Consider the following 23,545-nt stretch of genomic DNA (forward strand, 5'->3'; position numbering starts at 1 on the left):
ATATCTCCTTTCTCTCTCTTTTCACAGTGAGACAAGATACATCACATCTAGTATACAGTAGTTGCAAAAACAAAAGCCGGACCGACCCGTGTAGTTTTTTTCAGAGCCTTGTTCACTCCAGACCACGATAGACTGGTAACTAAGACTTTCGTGGTTCGAATCCTGCCTGGGAAGGAAACTTTTTTTTGTTCCTTCTTCAAATTTATTCCCAATACTTTTCGATTGCAGCGATATTTTACTACTTAATTAACTTATTATTCCTACAACATGCATTTTACCAGCAATCAAAAAGTATTGGGAATAAATTTGAATAAGGAACAAAAAAAAGTTTCCTTCCCAGGAATACCTCGATATAGTCCCCAACATTAGAAACACAAAGCAAATGCACTTATCTTTCTGTTCCATCACATAGGTGGCGAGTATGAATTGTGTTACTGCTTATGCACAGCTTATAATATTACTATGTCGCAGTTTCGTTACGTAGACAATAGAGGGCTCTAATGTCGGTGCAGACGTTCAGACGTCACTGAAGGGAGCAGACTGTACTATCAGAATCTTTTCGGAGCTGCACATAGGTCAGAAGCACTAGATTCTGAATGTGATAAATCCGAGCTTAAATACTGACTGATGACGTAAAATATTCCTTCGTAAAGTCATCAAATCAATATGAAGAAAAAGTTTTGGAATCAAAACTGTAACAATACTCGTAAGGTGACATCATAGTAATGGATTTATTTTGATTTTGAGAAGTCACATTTTTTTCCATTATCTAAAAGTGCTGGGATATGCAAGAATATTAAAAAGTTCCATTTTTATATCGTGTATTGTACTTAACTTGTATTGTGAAAATAAAGTTCAACTTTAAATAACTTAATGCTCGACCATGCCGAAACGTAGTAATTATACACCTGGTAGCAGACCTTTAATGCATGTCATTAAAGTACACCTACTCATTAAAGGTCAGGTCTTTCAGCCAATGACGACTCAGGTTACAACTGTTCAGCCAATGACAGGTCAGCTTTCTACCGTTATAAAACAGCAAGTATCGATTATTCTCGGATATGCAATCGAAAGAGAATTAGCGAAAATCACGGAGACTGGAAATCCAATACTGTCGCAGAAGTTTATGTTCTGTTACTATAATAATTAGCGTTAATTGTAAATAATATTCAAATAAATTCAATTTGTCATCTCGTTTTTCAATGTCTAATTTAATTTCTATGTTATCTCTGTAGGTTCTTATGGCCTAGCAAGGTCAATGTTGATATCTGTTCCTTGGAAAAAATCAATACTTTCGCGTCTACGCACATCTCACAACATACGGAACATTGCTGAAGGTCAGATACAATTAAAACTAATAATATCAAGTTAGAAATATGGTGGAGCATAAAAAGTAGTATGAAACTCGCCTATAATGGTAATTAAGAAGCTCGTATGAAAATTATGAAACGAGAACAAGCGAGTTTCATAAATATCCATACGCACTTCTTAATTACCTTCATTATAGGCTCGTTGCATAATGTACTATTTTGTTGGTGTATTACATTTTAACCCATATAGGGTGACCAGACGTCCTCTTTTGTTCGGACATGTCCTCCTTTATAGGCCTTTGTCCAGGGTCCGGGTGGATTTAAAAAAAATCAAGATATGCTCTCCTTTTCATAGCTTGTATGCCAGATATTTTTAAATTATGTGACTTGAAGTCTTTCTCAAGTAATTTGCCTGTAGGTGGCAGCAGCAACGACGGAATATAATCTTTTCCAACGATCATAACTCTGTTCTCTCCTATTTCTTATTGATGTTGCCTTCATACATGTAGTTAACTGTAAAATCATTTTATATTATTAAGTTTTGTCATAAGTTGACCTATTGACATATTTTTAAGTATAATATACGCCTAATCCTAAATCTAAATTGATAATATCTGTCCTCTTTAATAATTGAATCTGTTATTTCGAAAACTTAACGTGTACTGTTCTGCGTAAACTACTTCAATGGCATTTATTGCATTACCCAAACTAAAAGTCAATTTCTTATTCATTTCTACAGATGAAATATGTGACTTATTTTACGATTTTTAACAACAATATGTTATAGGAAAGAGTAAAGAGCACTCTTATTAAAATAACATGCGCGAAAATGTCACATGTTACGTTTTCGAAATAATCCATTCAATTATCGTTCCTTTGACTTTTATATGTAGTTAACTGTAAAATCATTATTAATTTTTTCATAATAATTTTGTAATGAAATAGATATTAATATACATTTAAGTAACATGATATAAGCCTAAATCTATACTGTAGATATTTTGTAATAAAACAGATACTGACGGAATTTAAATTACAGGTATAATAAGCTAAATATAAATACATATTTTCTGTCCCCTTTTTTCAAACAATGTCCTCTTTTTTCGATGTGAATGTAGTCACCATATCTGAAAGAATCTGAAATGTTCTCATGCACATAAAGTAACAAGGCAAGTTGTACAGTTTCCCTAGAAAAGGATGAGACGATTGAATATTCCTAAGTCTCAGATGTAAGACACTGCGCATGATCAGAGACCAGAGCACTGATACACAAGATAGCGAATATTGAGTTACTTAAATTCAGGCTATTTGGTTTCTTACTAGCATCGTTCCGAAATTCACTTAAAAAACTGCAAAAATATGATAATATTACGTAAATAAAAGATAAATATATACATAAATCGTGTAGTTAAATCGACCATGGACCTTCATGACTAGATCGACACTCCGCACAGAAAGGAAAGCTTTCATTTCGTTTCCATAGCTCAGACTCTAAGACTTCTGCGTCTCATGTAGAAGAGTGCGAGTTCGATTCCTACTCCACACAACGATTTTTTTTTTTTTTGTTTAAATAACTTTGAAATAGAGTTTTACAAGTTTAAAGTGTTAATGATCACAGACAATACAAAATTACAAGTTATAATATTGTAAACGTTAATCTAATGAATGCATTTATACATACACACACAATGTAAATGCATATATATTAAAAACTAACAATTAAAATGAAATTAAAAAATATTCCTAAGCCACACAGACAAACTTTTACAAACGTTTAGAGTCCTTAGGCATGTCATTTGTTGAGTAGTTATTACAATATTTTATTAGTAGCTTTCCCATATGTGTAAGAAATGCACTCGCACAAAACAATTTTTGTTAAAACTGTGGCTTTGGATTATTTCATTCTCACCACTTCAGTTGATTTTAACTATTTTATCTACGTGTTTGCAATAGTGTTTAATTTAATGTTCATTCAATTTTATTCATGTTATGATTGAATGAAAAAGCACTGTTGCAGTTATTGACTAATTACATATATTAATACTAATTATTAAATTCATCTCTTAAATAACCAATTGCAGTATCTTTTACAATCTTGAATGTTTAAGTTGTCAATAATATTTCTGTACTATATACTATAAGACATTAAAAGAATTTGCAATAGATTTGGGGTCCTCTAGTTTATAATCACTGGTTTTAATGAAAAAATATTTTCTTTCTTAGAATATCTACAAGTTTAACTTCAATAATATTCCGAATAGCCTTAATTGCATTATCTGAATGTTGTACTTTTCTATTCGAATGTACTCTATTTCCCTCTTTCATAATTTTTTTATAAATTACACCGTACTTCTTGTAGTATTTAAGGACATGAGGATCATTACATTGCAACTCATTACATATAGATTCTTCTTTTTAATACATGAGATTTTTAAGACCCTGCGTTATCTACATGTTTTTACTTTTGAATTTTTTCACAGCATTGAGAGGAGAACATCCACCAAAGTGATTCTGAAATTAAAGTGAAAAATACAATACATTTACTCTTAATATCAGTAATACCAGTATCATATACGTTTTTCCAAGATTCATTTTGTAGACATAAATGTGAATAGTCACTAGATACAGCATTTACGACCCTTTTTTAGTTTTGAATTAATATTTTGTAATTGTTCAGTGACATTGGAAACACTTAGGATTTATTTATCATGTTCAGACGAGCCATTGATTATAGGTTCTGTCGAATAGGAATTCAGTCTAATTCTGTGTACAAAACATTTATCAATGGCTGTGCTACTTCAGCTTGTATACTGGTGGGAAAATGGCTCTACGACTAAGGTTTCCAGTTTCCAGGAGTGAATTTAATTTACTTTTACGGAAAAGTTCCGAGAGATAATCCATGTTTATGTCACTACAGATCACAAATTCCATATGAGATTTCTAAAGTCTTTTCTTTACAAAATCAATGTTGGCTATAAATATTAATGAATAATGTAAGAAATATGAATGAGTGTAGTTAGAAGTCTGATTTACATTATAAAAAGCAAGAAGTTACCTTCCGCGGCAACATTCGAACTTTCGATGTTTGGTTTTGTCGTCCAACGCATAAGCACGGACCTATTCAATGCTTATGTTAATAACATAGAATTTAGCTGTAGCAATGTGGTGTCATAACTTGGGATTTGTTTACTTAACGTAATTAGATTTATTTTGATTAGTTTCGCAACAATAATTGGACTTCCTGTTATATCCTGTTATTTAAATATTTAATTTAGGGTTGATTTATTAACTCTTACTGTACAAAATGCCCCTTATTTCAATAATTCTATATCACGCTAAATAGTCATTGTCTACACTAAAGTATTATCGTCATCCCTCATTTCTCTATATTTTTCGACAAATTATACACTCGAGGAACTCTGAACAAATTAATTACACCTCAATAAAAAAAATAGTATTACGTGGGATCGAACACGAAACATTTCGGTTATAGGGTGGAACCGACACGCTACTATATGAGCTACCGAGACAAGACAGTGAAAGCAGCAGTCCAGAATGTAGATCCGATAGCAGGCATTTGCCATTCGGTACAGAGAAGCAATGATATTTTGTTAACCGAGCTATGTTGTTAAATCGTGGCCTTAAATGGCTGTCTTCTTCGTGATCCTTATTCTGATCCTTGTCCTTGTTGTGGTCCTTGTAACAATTCTTGTTCTATTTGTCATGGTACTTATAGTTATACGTCGATATCGAGTGAACCGCGCTGTAGAACTTTAACTTCCGACAACCAAGATTCGTCTCATTCTTTTTAAGGGTAACTGTACCTTATGACTGCAACAACAAGGCAAGTTGTATCTTATGACTCTATAACAAGGCAAGTTATATCTTATGACTGCAATAACAAGACAAGTTGTATCTTGTTACTGCAACAAGAAGGCAAGTTGTATCTTATGACTGCAATAACAAGACAAGTTATATCTTATGACTGCAATAAGAAAGCAAGTTATATCTTATGGCTGCAATAACAAGACAAGTTATATCTTATGACTGCAATAACAAAGCAAGTTGTATCTTATGGCTGCAATAACAAGGCAAGTTATATCTTATAACTGCAATAAGAAAGCAAGTTAGGCCTATATCTTATGGCTGCAATAACAGGACAAGTTGTATCTTATTACTGCAACAACAAGGGAAGTTGTATCTTAGGGCTGCAATAACAAGGCAAGTTATATCTTATAACTGCAATAACAAGGCAAGTTGTATCTTATGGCTGCAATAACAAGGCAAGTTATATCTTATAACTGGAATATGAAGGTAAGTTGTATCTTACGACTGCAATAACAAGGCAAGTTGTATCGTATGATTGCAAGAACAAGGCAAGTTCTATCTTATGACTGCAATAACAAGGCAAGTTGCATCGTATGATTTGCAATAACAAGGCAAGTTGTATCTTATGACTGCAATAACAAGGCACGTTGTATCGTATGATTTGCAATAACAAGGCAAGTTGTATCTTATGACTGTAATAACAAGGCAAGTTTTATGTTATGACTGCAATAACAAGGAAAGTTGTATCTTATGACTGCAATAACAAGGCAAGTTGTATCGTATGATTTGCAATAACAAGGCAAGTTGTATCTTATGACTGCAATAACAAGGCAAGTTGTATCGTATGATTGCAAGAACAAGGCAAGTTGTATCTTATGACTGCAATAACAAGGCAAGTTGGATCGTATGATTTGCAATAACAAGGCAAGTTGTATCTTATGACTGTAATAACAAGGCAAGTTTTATGTTATGACTGCAATAACAAGGCAAGTTGTACCTCATGACTGCAATAACAAGGCAAGTTGTATCTTATGACTGCAATAACAAGGCAAGTTGTATCTTATGGCTGCAATAACAAGGCAAGTTATATCTTATAACTGCAATAACAACGCAAGGTATATCTTATAACTGCAATATGAAGATAAGTTGTATCGTACGACTGCAATAACAAGGCAAGTTTTATCGTATGACTGCAATAACAAGGCAAGTTGTATCTTATGACTGCAATAACAAGGCAAGTTGTATCTTATGACTGAAATAACAAGGCAAATTGTATCTTATGACTGCAATAATAAGGCAAGTTGTGCCTTATGACTGCAATAACAAGGCAAGTTGTAACTTATGACTGCAATAACAAGGCAAGTTGTATCTTATGACTGCAATAACAAGGCACGTTGTATCTTATGGTTGCAATAACAAGGCAAATTTTATCGGATGACTGCAGTAACAAGGCAAGTTGTATCTTATGACTGCAATAACAAGGCAAATTTTATCGTATGACTGCAGTAACAAGGCAAGTTGTATCGTATGACTGCAATAACATGGTATGTCGGAGTACTTTACTGTTAATCTATCAAAATAACAAATTCAATAACGAGATTTTGACGAATAATACATGAAACTTAAACATATTAACTATCAATACAAATCCAAAAACGCAGTTTCGCAAAGGCCATTCTTTGTTAATGAAAATGTTACTTATACTTACTGCCAAAAACCTACTTCTTACACATAGTTTGGTATTGCAGAGCTCTCCTCAATTGCAATATTTATCCAAAAACTTTTTCATCTGTTGATTACATTAATAGTCCTTTTGATTTACAAGTAGGCTGAGTATTTTAAGTATCATAGAACGGGCAAGATCTCGTTTTGGTTTAGCTCTCACTTGAGCTATTGATCACGATCATGGGTGGGCAACTCGTGCTCTCGAAGTGTGAACACAACCTCAGTGTAGGTAGAACGGACTCTGTACTGTAGTGTCTGTATACAAGTTCGCTCGCGTCTGCAGTAAGTGGCGGCTCGTTTTAAGTGAAAAACAATATAATCCCCACTTCATTTCCGTTTAGTGATGAGCTGGTAGAGAAAGATTTTTTATTAAGAAAGAAGGTAAAGCTTGTATTATATTCTATTAACTTCGTTACGCATGACATTTTATGTTACAAATAAACACAGTGAAGGTTTTAGTAAAGAAATACTGTCTAGATCTGCTTTAGAATAGCTAAAGTTAAAAATGGGATATCAACAAGGTGAGACGTATTCAAATATCGTTGGCATGTTGTGCGTGCGAGTTACAGAATTGCACGACATATGATTGACTAGCTAAGAGCATTTATGGATAAATTTGAAATGTGCAAGTATCATGTAGAACATAGACAACTTCACTTTCTTTGACTATAAACTATCTTGAAGTGTGATAAGAAAATCTTCTTATCAAATATAAGACCCTACTTCAAAACCTACAGGACAATTCACTGGTAAGTTTGGAGAAACAGTGACAATTGACAAGGAATCGTGATTTTCTGAAATCCTTTTGGCTCACAGCCGATAGAAGATCCTGAAAGTTTATAGCTTGAATTGATAAATCTACAGAACAGCGCGCCAGTCAGATTCCAGCGAAATCAGCAATCGAACTGTTCGTAATGCTGCCTAAATCAGAATATCCAAATATACTCTTTGCTTCCATATATACTGTATGTGCTTGAGGCAGAGTTTAATACAAGAAAGAAGTGTAGAAGCTCTCCATGTACAAAAAGAGCTTAGAAGTAAGTTTGGTTCATCTGCCGTGACATGTAACAAATACTTCCTTAAATTTGTGTTTGTTAGCGAATATAGACTATTACATTTTTGAGAACAGAGGAATACTGTTTAATGTATATATACTTGTAAATTCTCGCGTTCTATATTTTAAATAAAACATATAATAACAAATATTAACAAATAGTATAATAATAAGTGTTGCAGCTATGTTTGTTGTATCTTGAAAAGGTTGTATTCAGTTTGAGTTTCCAGTACTAAACTAATTTACAAAGCTAGGAAATAATATAATTTTGTTATGTGTGTTTAGGTACAGTCTGTCTAAAATTACTATAATTATTGTACCAGCGTCATTCTGAAATTCAAATCATGGAGTAGATATCACGACCAACTGCATGAGCCGCCAGAGCGCACCGTGGCAGTGAACTGCTTTTGCAGCGAAACTACAAACAACTTGTAACTGCTGCGGCTGGCTCCGTCTGTCTTTCTCTCTTTCAAGGTTTTATAGTACTTTTTGACCACGAGTTGCCAATCCATGGTCATGATGATTTTCACATTATTCCTAAATGTCTATAATGATAACTTCCACAATGGATTTTACCGATATACTGTGCAGCTATAGAAATAGTTTAGCCATCGCCAATGATTATACTCCTCTGTGTACAAAGTTAAGTGTGTGCTATCCAGATTTTTCGTATGAAGCTCCCCTGAGACGTGCAACCAGAGGGCCGTATCCTGACATCGATTACCGATGTCGTTAGCTTACAGCGCGAAACAGCACGTCGTTAAAACCGAGAGAAAAATCCAATCCTTTTGTGCTGCGAGAAACAGGAATTTAATACCGTGCCCCGTTCTGTTGCATTGTGTTACACAGTGCCACGAAAAGAAAAGCTCGTTCTGAACTCTTTTTACTAAACTACATATCGATCATACCCGAGGAAGAAACCAGGTAACTCAATTTCAACTACCGCGCAGAAGATGGGAATTCAATTCCTTTTCCTCTTTTTCACTATCTTCTTATTGAAGCTGAGAGCTTTAACGTACCCACCTCGCCTGAAGACTAGCCTAACAAAGATCCAATTATACTGATGTTATGTATAGGGAAAGGGAAGACTATTTGACAGTAAAAATTTCCAAGGAGTAATACATTTTCTTAAGGTAATTTGGTTAAATTTATAGTGTTTTTGATTTGAGCTGTTTTATGGTTCTTTCGACTTGTCAGATTACTTAAATATACTGTTTTTAGACTGCACATTGTATTACGTATATTTATACGATCGGCAGCATAATATTTTCTTCCCAATACTATTTTTTTTCACCATACTTTGTTTGCGAGGGTTTCAAAATTTGAAAAAAAAAAAAAAAAAAAAAAGAACAACATATGACGTACAACAAGTAACTTTCAGAACAATTCTATTTAATATTCATTAAACGGTCGACCTGGTTGGCGAGTTGGTACAGCGCTGGCCTTCTATGCCCAAGGTTGCGGATTCGATCCCGGGCCAGTCGATGGCATTTATGTGTGCTTAAATGCGACAGGCTTATGTCAGTAGATTTACTGGCATGTAAAAGAACCCCTACGGGACAAAATTCCGGCACACCGGCGATGTTGATACAAGGACATCACTTTATTTTTACCAACATTTTTAACATTAACCTGGCTATACTCGGAAACCCTGTTGCCCCCTTCCATTACAGGAGCTTGATGTTACTAGTGCAATATGTAAACAAATTAGTTTACTAGGTATAGGAGGAGAGAGAAGTAGTGTATCCATTTATGTTGTAGGGAAATACGATATTACGATTTTCAGTTTGATTATCACTTTTACGGAATTTATCAGAATACAGTAGAGTAGTAACATTTTTTTTTTCAAAAACTCAACTTTTCAGGCGGCTATGTTCGTTATGTAATGTCTACTTTATTTAGCATATTAATTATTGGTGTTAACATACAATATAGAGAGTGCATTTAAATTGAGGGGGTCATAAGTAAAGGGCTGTAAGTGCACTTAAGCTACATTTGAGAAAATGGAGTTTAAATATTTAAGCTTTCGTAAAATCGGTGAAATTTTTATTTAAATTTTAATGTGTGATGCGATTAAAATATCCCTTTGCTACTAAAATTTTAGATACTTTACCTTACACTGGATGCACTTAACTCATATGATTACAAATGCCACTAGCATTCCTTTGCTTCTAGCCACCTCAATTCAAAATAAGCTAATCTGAATTTTTAAATAAATTGCTGAAAATGGTTACCGTTCATTACACGCTTCAATTCAGTACGCATATTATTAAAAACATTTTGAAGCATATTCTATGAAATTCAATTTATCGTTTCTTGAATATAATTTTTTAGTACGATATTATTAATATAGATACTTTCTTCTATAGAAAACGCAACCATATTTCTGAAACACACAATACACTGCAGTGTTTACTTCAGTGCTTGAAGACTTCGAATGCAACAGCGGCCGTAAGTTCGTGTGCGTCTGACGGGAGCAAGGACATTAGTGAAGGGGTGGGAGTGAAGTACATTCAGAAATGCAGGTACAATAAAAATGCAAGTAAAAATAAAATGATGTCCCTGTATAAGCTCTGCAGTTGCGAGCGTCGTTAAATAAAACATAACATTTAACATTTCATTAAACATCATACGCATTGAGTTAAAGAATTATATATATAGACAGTGGATGCGGGACGACTTATCGTTGAATGTAGGTGCAAATTTACTATATGTTACATTTTTTTTTTCATTCAGATCATTGGCGCAACAGGTTTTAAACGTAAACAGACGACGTCAACATGCTACTGTATATCGGTACAGTCAGAAGGAAAAGAAAAATAACGTACTGTAGTACATACCTTGCAAGTTCAGTCCTCGTCATCATTGATGCAATTACCAGCGTTGCAGTAAACGACGATATATTTTCTTAAGTTGTCGAAGCTGAATCGTCTTCGCCTATCGCTTAAACAGTTTTTGTATCGACAGAATTTCTGGAGAAAAACTCTAAAATAGGGATCACTCAATTTCTTTAGAGAAATATTTGCATTGAGCATCATGTTGCACGTGTCGTTTAGAACCGCACAACTAGATGATGATGATGATGATGATGATGATGATGATGATTCATCAGATTTCATTTCAACGCATTTCCTGTGTAATGTACTGTTGCAATATTTGTCTATAGCCTGAGTAGTTCTGGTTTTTATTTGAATTTTAAATACATTACACACGATATTGTCTTCGTTAATACATAAAATGTCACTCTCATACTTCTTAATTGCATTTCGTATCTCTAAGCGAATTTAACGTTTTCACTTCGACATTATGAATGGATCAGCACAACATATTCAACGCGTACTAAATACTTGAGCAGGATAACACAACTGCACACATTGCGTTGCAATATTACTATGAACGGACCGGGGTTCCTTCGTTATGTACGCTGCTGTACTCGCCAGGTACATAAAAGACGGACGACGCGGCACGTGCCATATACTCCGATACGAAACAACTTCACTGTTCCTTAAGTCATCCCGCATACACTGTCTGAATATATAGTAACGATGTATCTACTGTATAATTAATTGCGCTGGAAATGTTAAAAATTGTTGTGTAAATTTTCTGCACTGGTAGGACACTTATTATGTCTAATGTATATTGCCAGACATCTATAATGTTCCAAGCATTCTTCATGTATTTAATAATCTTCGAGTACAGCTAGCTGTTGGGTAAATTCTAATTTTTAAATGTAAAATCTGTTGATAATTCAGTCTTGTCGCTTGCTGAATTAATTCATGTGGTTTCTTTCACAGACACGGTAAAGGCTGGTCCACAATAAACCGGGAACGGAAACGAGAACGAGAAAGGAAATGGTAAAATAAATGTATTTTAACATTATTTCCGTTCTCGTTGTTCCTTCTGTTCCCGGTTTACAGTGAACCAGCCTTAAGTCACTCAGTAACAATAATTGAAGAAGTAAAGGATTGTAAATTGTTACGCTAAGGGCACATGTAAACTTAGTTCTCGTATAGCATCTGGTCATTACAGTAACGTAACAAGATAAAAAATTTAGTATAGGCCCACCAACTTATTACCGATTGAAGATGAGGTCGCTGCTATCGTTACAAACTGGAAACATGTAACGAGCTCAGTAGTTTGGACTCCTGCCGATAATCGGAAATTCAGACACAAACACAAACACACACAAACAGATAGATGTGTGTGAATGTGTGTGTATGTATGTATGTATGTATGTATGTATGTATGTATGTATGTATGTATGTATGTATGTATGTATGTATTTTTTTATATTAGTTGAACAGCATGTCCCATTACAATAAAGGTAATACTACATGCCTTGCTACCTGTATGTTTACAATATAACACATTATGTCTCGTTTCTGTCACTCTCTAGGCGTATGTAGGTCTGTTATTCTGTTGTGAAAATTTGAGTCTTTCATTATATCTATTGCCTACTCTTATCTATCCTAGATTAAATTATCCTACGTTTACTCGTCTAAATTTATAACATTGACATAGTTTGTGAATGTATGCGCATGTTCTTGCATTATTTTAAGCTTTGTGAAAGTCCTTTGTTTACCTTTTATATATTTTTTTTTAATTTTATGGTAATCTTTGTTTTTAAGCAGTCTCCACTTGGAGCAAGCTCAATAAACAAAGCTTATTCTAAATAATAATATATATTAGTTGGACGCAATCTGGCAACATGAAAATAACTCAACGTGAACTAAATACAATCACTAAAGAGTAATCGAATCTGATTGAAGACAATGACATTCTAATTGGCGCGGCTCAAAATAGATAACTTCCTCCGTGTGGCTATCAATAAAAGGGATGCGGAATGTTAAACTTCAGGCCCGTTACATAATCTGATAGTCTTAACTACACCAGAATAAATAAATAAATAAATACATAAATAAATAAACAAATACACAAACAAATAAATAAATAAACATATACATAAATACATAACTAAATAAATGAATATATAAATAATAAATGAAGAATAAATTAAATAAATAAAAACTAAATAACTAAGCAGACAATATTTTCTCCGCGCAGAGATAAGTTCCCTTGTTTTTTATTTTATTTTATTGGGTTAATTTACGACGCTGTATCAACATCTTGGTTGCAAATCAAGATTTCAGGTAAAACTCCCTGTAAAGTTGATTTGAATAATTTCGAGGGAAAAATTGTTCCGGGGCCGGGTATCGAACCCGGGACCTTTGGTTTAACGTACCAACGCTCTACCACTGAGCTACCCGGGAACTCTAACCGACACCGATCCAATTTTTCCCTCTATATCCACAGACCTCAAAGTGGGCTGACAACCGTCAAGCAACCAACTTCGAGTGCACACTAACTCCGTGTGACTTAAATTGTGGTTTTCTGTTAACGAACAGTGGCGTGTATTATGCAAATCAAGATTTCAGGTATAAATCCCTGTAAATTTGATTTGAATAATTTCGAGGGAAAAATTGTTCCGGAGCCGGGTATCGAACCAGAGACCTTTGGTTTAACGTACCAACGCTCTACCACTGAGCTACCCGGGAACTCTAACCGACACCGATCCAATTTTTCCCTCTATATCCACAGACCTCAAAGTGGGCTGACAACCGTCAAGCAACCAACTTCGAGTGCACACTAACTCCGTGTGACTTAAATTGTGGTTTTATGTTAACGAACAGTGGCGTGTATTATGCAAATCAAGATTTCAGGTATAAATTCCTGTAAAGATGATTTGAATAATTTCGAGGGAAAAATTGTTCCGGAGTCGGGTATCGAACCCGGGACCTTTGGTTTAACGTACCAACGCTCTACCACTGAGCTACCCGGGAACTCTAACCGACACCGATCCAATTTTTCCCTCTATATCCACAGACTTCAAAGTGGGCTGACAACCGTCAAGCAACCAACTTCGAGTGCACACTAACTCCGTGTGACTTAAATTGTGGTTTTCTGTATAGAGGGAAAAATTGGATCGGTGTCGGTTAGAGTTCCCGGGTAGCTCAGTGGTAGAGCGTTGGTACGTTAAACCAAAGGTCCCGGGTTCGATACCCGGCTCCGGAACAATTTTTCCTTCGAAATTATTCAACATCTTGGTTATTTAGCGTCTGAATGAGATGAAGGTGATAATGCCGGTGAAATGAGTCCGGGGTCCAGCACCTAAAGTTACCCAGCATTTGCTCGCATTGGGTTGAGGGAAAACCCAAGAAAAAACCTCAACCAGTTAACTTGCCCCGAACGGTAATCGAACCCGGGCCACCTGGTTTCGCAGCCAGACGCGCTGACCGTTACTCCACAGGTGTGGACAGTTCCCTTGTTCTCATGCGACTTTCGGAAGAATTATCCGCATGGCACGTCCGTCTCCGAGTGAGTTAACTAAGTCAGGAAATAGTGGAGTTGAGTGGCCAGTTTCTATTCCTCTCCCCATTGCATACATTGCTGATTATTAATATAGTTCACTGATCACACTTAAGATGTATACTACACCAATTGTTCTTCCTCTGACGCATATACAGTAGTCAAGCAAGATCTGTTGCCCAAAAATAGATATATCTGGCAATCAGAAGTGGGTGTTACTTTATAATAACCAAACATATCACTTGTCCGCAACCCAGAAATATGTGTATCCATAATCAAAACCAACAATTTTTACGTTCATTATGTTTACATTTTGATCAGTAACCACAAATATCTAGTCAACTACAGTCGTCTTTAACTATCAACCCCCACAAAAATTTATCCTCAAACACACTCATCTTTTAATCAGCTACCTCCACAAATTTCTCCTCAAACACAGTCATCTTTTAATCAGCTACCCCCATAAATTTCTCGTCAAACACAGTACTTTTTAATCAGCAACGCCCACAAATTTCTCCTCAACCACAGTCATCTTTTATCAGCAACTCCGACAAATTTCTTCTCAATCACATTCATATTTTAATCAGTAATCACTACAAATTTCTCGTCAAACACAATCATGTTTTAATCAGTAATTACCACAAATTTCTCCTCATACACAGTCATCTTTTAATCAGCAATCCCCACTAATTTCTCCTCAAACACAGTCATCTTTTAATCAGTAACCCCACAAATTTCTCCTCAACCATAGTCATCTTTCAATCAGCAACCCCCACAAATTTCTCCTCAACCAAGTCATCTTTTAATCAGTTACCCCACAAATTTCTTCTCAACAATAGTCATTTTTAATCAGCAATCTCCATAAATTTCTCCTCAAATTCAGTCATCTTTTAATCAGCAATCCCCACTAATTTATCCTCAAACACAGTCATCTTTCAATCGAAACCCGTCACAAATTTCTCCTCAACCACATTCATCTTTTAATCAGTAACCCCACAAATTTCTCAACCACAGACATCTTTCAATCATCAACCCTCACAAATTTCTCATCAACCACACTCATCTTTCAATCAGCAACCCTCACAAACTTCTCGTCAACCACAGTCATCTTTCAATCTGCTACCCCCATATGTTTCTCCTTAAACACAGTCACTTTTTAATCAGCAACACCCCTCACATATCTCTCCTCAACCACAGTCATCTTTCAATTAGTAACCATCAGAAATTTCTCTTTAACCACGTTAAAAATTTAATCAGCAATACCCACAAGTCTCTCTTCAACCACATGAATATTTTAATCAGAAACTCCGACAAATTTTTCCTAAAACACAGTCATCTTTTAATCAGTAACCCCACAGATTTTTCCTCAACCACAGTCATCTTTTATCAGCAACTCAGACAAATTTCTTCTCAATCACATTCATATTTTAATCAGAAACCACTACAAATTTCTCGTCAAACACAATCATGTTTTAATCAGTAACCACCACAACTTTCTCCTCAAACACAGTCATCTTTTAATCAGTAACCCCACAAATTTCTCCTCAACCACAGTCATCTTTTAATTAGTAATCCCAACAACGTTCTCCTCAAACACAGCCACCTTTTAATCAGTAACCGCCACAAATTTCTCCTCAACCACAGTCATCTTTTAAACAGTAATCCCCACAACTTTCTCCTCAAACACAGTCATCTTTTAATCAGTAACCCCCACAAATTTCTCCTCAACCACATTCATCTTTTAATCAGTAATCCCCACAACTTTCTCCTCAAACAAAGTCATATTTTAATCAATAACGCCACAAATTTCTCCTCAATCACCACCATCTTTTAATCAATAATCCCCACAACTTTCTCCTCAAACACAGCCACGTTTTAATCAGTAACCCCCACAAATTTCTCCTCAACCACAGTCATCTTTTAATCAGTAATCCCCACAACGTTCTCCTCAAATATAGTCATTTCTTAATCAGTAATCCCCACAACTCTCTCCTCAAACACAGCCACCTTTTAATCAGTAACCGCCACAAATTTCTCCTCAACCACAGTCATCTTTTAATCAGTAATTCCCACAACTTTCTCCTCAACCACATTAATCTTTTAATCAGCAATCCAAATAAATTTCTCCTCAAACAGTTGTCTTTTAATCCATAACCCCCACAAATTTTTCCTCAACCACAGTCATATATTAATCAGTAATCCCCACAAATTTCTCCTCAACCAGTCATTTTTAATCAGCAACCGCCACAAATATCTCCTCAAACACAGTCAGTATTTAATCAGCAACCTGCATAAATTTCTCCTCAATCACAGTCATCAGTAATCATTAAACCCACAAATTTCTTCTCAAACACAGTCATCTTTTAAACACTAACCCCACAAATATCTCCTCAAACACAGTCATCATTTAATCAGTAATCCCCGCAAAATATCTCTTCAAATATAGTCATCTTTTAATTAGTAACCCCACAAATTTCTCCTCAACGTCCAACGTTGTACATCTGAATTTGTAGTCCAGCACTGCACATTAAATACTGTGGTAAGGAGAAGCGTATCCATCCCCCTTTCACCCCTCCTATTTGAGTGTTGAGCTTGTTGCGTTCTATTGGTGTATTCGGAAGGTAAGTTTTGCCAATGTGTGGTGTAGACCAGTGGTCATCAACTGATTTGCACTGTCCATCTCCTTAGCTCGCTCGCTTGCCCGTACAACCGAGTGTGTGGTAACGGAGCAGAGGTGCAGTGGCGATGTCTTTATAGGACATGATTTGTAAAAATGAACATTAACTTTATTATTTCATTAGAGTATTTATATATTGCACATGCAAACAGAATAAGACATTAAATAAATAGCGGCCGCACAATCGTTCCATATTACGTTCACAATTTCAATAAAATACTTAATATTCAAATTAATAAAAACCTTGCATGTAGTTCTAAATTAATCAATGATTGCCACTACATATATAAATATGCATTAACTAAACCATGAACATAAAGAATGGTACTATTTTAAGTTTGAAAGGAGAAAAATAATTGAAATGAGAAACTATATATTGTTTAACAAAGAAACAGAGTAAAAATAAATATTGATACTACTTGTGAAACACGAATAGAAGTTTACTCAACAATGGCAGCGATTTTTCGGGATTTTTTAATCCTTTTTTCACCCACCAACCATAACAGTTTCAGCCAAGGTCTTGTCCTTGGATGTACAGTAGTTCCCTCACAGGTGAGTATGATGGGGGAAGCGCGAAATTTTTAATTCCAATGAATTTGCAGTATACCATTCATTATTATACATTCAGTCTGATTCGCTAATCAGATTAATTTATATTATTTGTTATTAATATAGCAACAAGAATAAATTAAATTTCAAATTGTAAGATTGTTTATATTATTATTTTTTGTCCAAAATCATTGTCCTATTATATCCAATTAAGAAAGACTTATGCAAATTTATAAAGCGTATTGTGTTGTGTTATAAAATTTCTATATGGTAACATAACAGTGCAAATGTAGCCCAAATAAAATGTTTATTACAGAATAAAATAATAAAGCTTTAATAGAGACTAGTATCACTTAGTACTGTAGTAATTTTCTTTATTTAGCAGAAGGAATGATCAAATCATTGTGATGTTTTATGAAATGTATGAATTATTGCACTCATATCTGACTATAACAGCTGCCGTGGTTCGAGTTCTATTATGGTTTAACAAGCAAACATTCTAATGGGGGAAGATCAATTTTTTTCTTTCGTCATGTTAGTAATGTCAAAAGAAGTGCTTATACAAATTTTGACCACTTGACCTTAATTACGAGGGCCGCAAAAAAAAAGTTCGCCAGGGGCCGTTAATAGAAAGAAAACACAATTTAATTGGAAAAATTTATTTGAACAGATAACAATTTTTTAGTTATTTTTCAACATATTCCCCACTGGAATTGAGACATTTGTCATAACATGGGATGACAGAGAGATGCAGACGGTTGTCAAACGCTGGTTCCGATCTCAGGCGGTTGATTTCTACGACACAAGGATACAAAAACTGATCCCCTGGTATAATGTCTCAATTCCAGAGGAAGAAATGTTGACAAACAGCGCAACAATTGCTGTGTCTGTTTCCATAAATCTTTCCATGCAATTGTACTTTTTCTGTAAACGGCTCCAAAATCACTTTCTAGAAGGCCTCGTAATTGCGGTCGAGTGGCCAAAATTTGTATGAGCACTTTTTTTGACAATATTAGCATGGTGGAAGAAAAAAAAAATATTTTTTTTTTATCTGCCCCAATCAGAATGTTTGCTTATAAAATTTTTGGAAACGGAACAAGTTCCGAAACAATATAACATTTTGGTCATTATTACGTTGTCAGACGCTTACTGTTACTTCGGAACTGTTCTTAAGTCTTTAAATCGTAAATGAAATTTCTAACGAAGGAAAAGACGATCTTTGAGACATACTACTTGTATTCAACATTGCAGCTAGCTTCTGCCAAGAGTCGCCACTGAACGGGAGATAGGATTACATAATGCCGAGGATGAGGTAATGCTCGCTTGCCCTGCACGGGAGCAGTGTAGAGAGCACATGCTCGCTTTCGGCCGAGTTGATGATCACTGGTGTAAACTACAGTATTATTATACTAGCGGAATCCTCGGTCAATTCTCCAGATATAAAGGACGTACTTTCAAATGCTATTTTCTCTTCACTTTCAAGGCTCTGAACTCAATTTATTTTCTGCTTCATCTATAATCCTCCTTAATCTTATTTATCATCCTTGTTCTTCGTTTCTTTCTACAGTTTCGTCATCACTATGGACGCTGTGATTTTGTATACTGTAAACATAAAGAATCTTCTAACATTCAGCCACCTGTCACCAGCAAGTTACACGGAGGTATGGTGGTGATAAGATATGATTAGAGTTTTCAAAGACTATTACACTTTACTACGTCATACTACTTTTGACCAATAAAACGGTACGAAACGACGTGTTTTAAACAATCATGGCTGATTATCCTACGATTTTTATCACATCCACAGCATTTGTTCTTTATCACCTCCCTAGCATTTATTTCTTTGTTTGTAAACATTGTACTTTCAATAAGTGTCCCTTATAAAATTATCATGTTTATTTCATTATCCTTAATTAAAACTTCTCTATCACTTATCTTGTTTATATTATTTAGGTTATGTTGTAGCTTCTGCTGTATGATATTATGGATAGTCACGTATCAGAGATCGTTTAATATATATTGATAACAGAAGTGGAATGCAACAGTTTTAATAAAAATGAAACTGAATCGACACAACGTTCTTGCCTAGTAATCATCCATAAATTACAATGAAGATTGTATAGTTGGCACAACTTGTGACAAGAGAATAGCTAATCATAACACACTACTGTCATCTAGCGAAATATTTATAATGATGAGATTGTATAATAATACATCTTGAAGACAGTTTAATATTTTTGTAAGTCAATATTTTATTGTATTAAATTACTCTATTTCTTCTAATCTTGATAATGTACTTTCTTTTGATCGTATAATAGTCAATTAAATCCCACTCGAGTTTTGATTTTCTCTAGATCAATAAAATACTCTAGTGAGATTACTATATATAAGAAGGTATAATCAACTCTAAAAATGACTAAAAAACCTACAGAAAATTTTAGATAAAAATGATAATGGATTAAAATATTAATATGACCTCTTATAGGCGCATTATTTGTACGGGATTATAGGCCTAAATCACCGTCATTTACTGTCGATCCGCTTTCCTTCCGTGCAAGATGTCGGTCGCATCTTCCCACCAAACGCAAGCACTACGACCGCTTATAATGTCGGTAAGTGTATATCCAGCGAACCATTAAAAGGTATTTGGCACATCAAATTATTAAATGAATGTATATCTGTCGAATGACTTATCAATATTAAATCAATTACAAATAATTACATAATATGAAATTCGCTAATGTTGCATATAATCTATGTTTTTATAACTAAATCACGAGATGAAATACTCATCCCCTTACTAGACGAGTTTAATCGTGTGTAATATAATAATTTCCGCAACTATCGTTAATTTATAAATGATTTATCATAATTGATTTATATGTTTTTTTTTTCTAATTCTGAAGATGTCTCTAATGCATATTGAGATATTTAATTAATGCCTAAAGATACCAATTCATTGGCGAAAACGGTTGCAACATAGCATGATATTCGGGAGGAAATTAAACACAGAATAAATATGGGAAATGCCTGCTATTATTCGGTTGAGAAGCTTTTATCATCAAGTCTGTTGTCAAACAATCTGAAAGTTAGAATTTATAAAAGAGTTATATTACCGGTTGTTCTGTATTGCTGTGAAACTTGGACTCTCTCTTTGAGAGAGGAACAGAGATTAAGGGTGTTTGAGAATAAGGTGCTTAGGAAAATATTTGGGGTTAAGAGGGATGAAGTTACAGGAGAATGGAGAAAGTTACACAGCACAGAACTGCACGCATTGCATTCTTCACTTGACATAATTAGGAACATTAAATCCAGACGTTTGAGATGGGCAGGACATGTAGCACGTATGGGCGAATCCAGAAATGCATATAGTGTTTTAGTTGGGAGGTCGGATGGAAAAAGACCTTTGGGGAGGCCGAGACGTAGATGGGAAGATAATATTAAAATGGATTTGAGGGAGGCGGGATATGATGATAAAGACTGCATTAATCTTGCTCGGAATAGGGACCAATGGCGGGCTTATGTGAGGGCGGCAATGAACCTCCGGGTTCATTAAAAGCCAGTAAGTAAGTAAATATGTAAGTAATAATTTGTTATTGTTGTAATATTGATGAATCATTTTTCGGAAATACACTCAATTAAATAATTTGATATTATACATTGACGTATCGGAATTCAACACAATGGTCTTGAAGATATTTTGTACAGTATATATTATGTTCCAATACTGAAAAAACGTCCAAAGACTTTTGGTACAGTATATTTGGTATAATGCACATGGTTCAACAATAAAAAGTCCTAAAACAATTCGTACAACGCATATGGTCGGTACAGTATATTTGGTGGAATGTAAAAGTCCAAATACATTAATTGTTACAGTATATTTGGTCTTATGAAACACACAGAAAGCTCCACGTTGCTGTGAAAAATCCAATTAACACTCTGTAATATGAAACTAATAATATATAATATTTAAATTATATTTAAGCAATAGAACCCAGATAATTAAAATTCTTAATCTATTTAGTAATAATAATATTAATAATAATAATAATAATAATAATAATAATAATAATAATAATAATAATAATAATAATAATAATGTAAAATTAGGCGTGCCAAACGATATTGTTTTAGGGCCAATTTTATTTTTATTGTAGAACTTACATAAATGACAAAATAAAAATACCCCATTAATATATAACATTGGCTTTTCTTTCTGTGAAAAAATTACTCCTTCAATGTTAATTAGGACTTAAAATTTTGTTTGTGAAATCCACTAAAACTACAAATTTATATTTATGTTTGTTGCCGACTTGTCAACTGGAGGTAATGCAACAATTAGTACAGATATCACGTGTATTGTTGGTATGTTTAACGGGTGTGACAGTAGAACTGTTATATTTACTCATGAATTACACAAACAAAACTTGCCATGATAAGCTCTGAAGTAGATAATAAGATTCCGTGAATATATTTGTAAGAAAAACCATTAAACAAAATATTTTATTAAACATATTTATAAGACAAATCCTTAAACAAAATATCTTGGACCTTTATCAACATTAGATCAATGGATTGTACGAAATATCCTGGACCTTTTTCAACATTGGACCATATGGATTGGACCAAGTGCCACAGGATTTTTCTATTTGTACCAAATTTGAACTGACCATTACTGATACTGGACGATATGGATTGTAAAAATAATTGTCCGATAATCGCAGTACACTGTAGATTGTGTTCTCCATTTATTTTCTCTGCTGCTAGCAATAAAAACAAGAACAATAACGGCAAGAATGTGAATCACAGAAAAATCTGAATATCACTTCATGTCAAAGTCACTTATATTGACAGTAGCTCTGTTTTCACTATACAATCAAGCGTATTTGAACTCTCGCGCACGCCCTTCGACCGGACTCTGTACTATCATTTTCTTTCGGCTTCCGATATACGGGGTGAGTAAAAAGTATGGAATAACGCTTGTAACTTTCTTATTTACAATTTTATGAAGAAACGTTTTATACAAAAGCTGTAGGGTATCAAAGAAAGAATATGTTGAACATGTTTTCAAGTACTATACTTTTCATTTATAAAGTGTGTGTCAATGAGTCCGTTTCTTTTTAAATGGCACCATATAATTATTTCCCCATTTTTTAATTCTTCAGGTTTAAGTACGTACAAAATCTTTTTTTTTGCCATTTATAAACTATTGTTTTGTAAACATTGCATATTTTTATGACAATGTATGTATACTGAATAAAGGAAAATTTTAATACTTCATTACATCAATTTGAAAAGGCTTTGAATTAAAAAATTGCACACAAAAGCTAATAGAAACAAGTGAATGAAGCTAATGAAAAACAATTTAATAACAATGGTTAAAAAACAATTTCAAAGACAGATTTATGCATTGTTTGGCAGTAAATGAGGCTCATTTTGAACCCTATTGTAAACTGAATTGAACACATAGTAAAACACAATAATTCTAATTTTGGTTTCAATGGGTTTTCTTGCTTTACAATCCACGTATTGCATTACTATTGCGGTTAAATTTCAATGGAGCATATCCTACAATGTGTATTTTTTTTAATTATGAATTTAAATATTATTAATATTGTTATTAAATTGCTTTTATTAGCTTTATTCACTTCTTTCTATTAGCTTTTGTCTGCAATATTGTTTAATCCAAAGCCTCCTCAAATTTATGTACTAAAACATTAAAATTTCCTTTCATTCAGTACACATAATTATATTGCCATCAAAAGAGATAATTTTTGTAAAACAATAGTTTATAAATGGCAAAAAAGACGATTTTGTACGTATTGAGACCTCAACACTCCAAAAATGGGGAAATGAGTATATAGTGACATTAAGAAAAAAAAACAGACTCGTTGGTACATCCCTTAACAAATGAAAAGCATAGTAATTGAAAAAAAATCTTCAAAACATTCCCTCTTTGATACCCTACAACGTTTGTATAAATAATTTCTTCATAAAATTAGAAATAATAAAGTTACATTGTTCTATACTTTA

General features: G+C 34.1%; 1 protein-coding gene across 8 annotated transcripts in view; it reads right to left on the reverse strand.

Moving 5' to 3' along the window:
- Positions 1–23,545, reverse strand: part of sand (sandman) — a 1,680,707-nt gene that overhangs the window by 750,179 nt on the left and 906,983 nt on the right. The window lies entirely within an intron of this gene.

Source organism: Periplaneta americana, chromosome 13 (genome assembly GCF_040183065.1).
Source record: "Periplaneta americana isolate PAMFEO1 chromosome 13, P.americana_PAMFEO1_priV1, whole genome shotgun sequence".
Taxonomy (NCBI): domain Eukaryota; kingdom Metazoa; phylum Arthropoda; class Insecta; order Blattodea; family Blattidae; genus Periplaneta; species Periplaneta americana.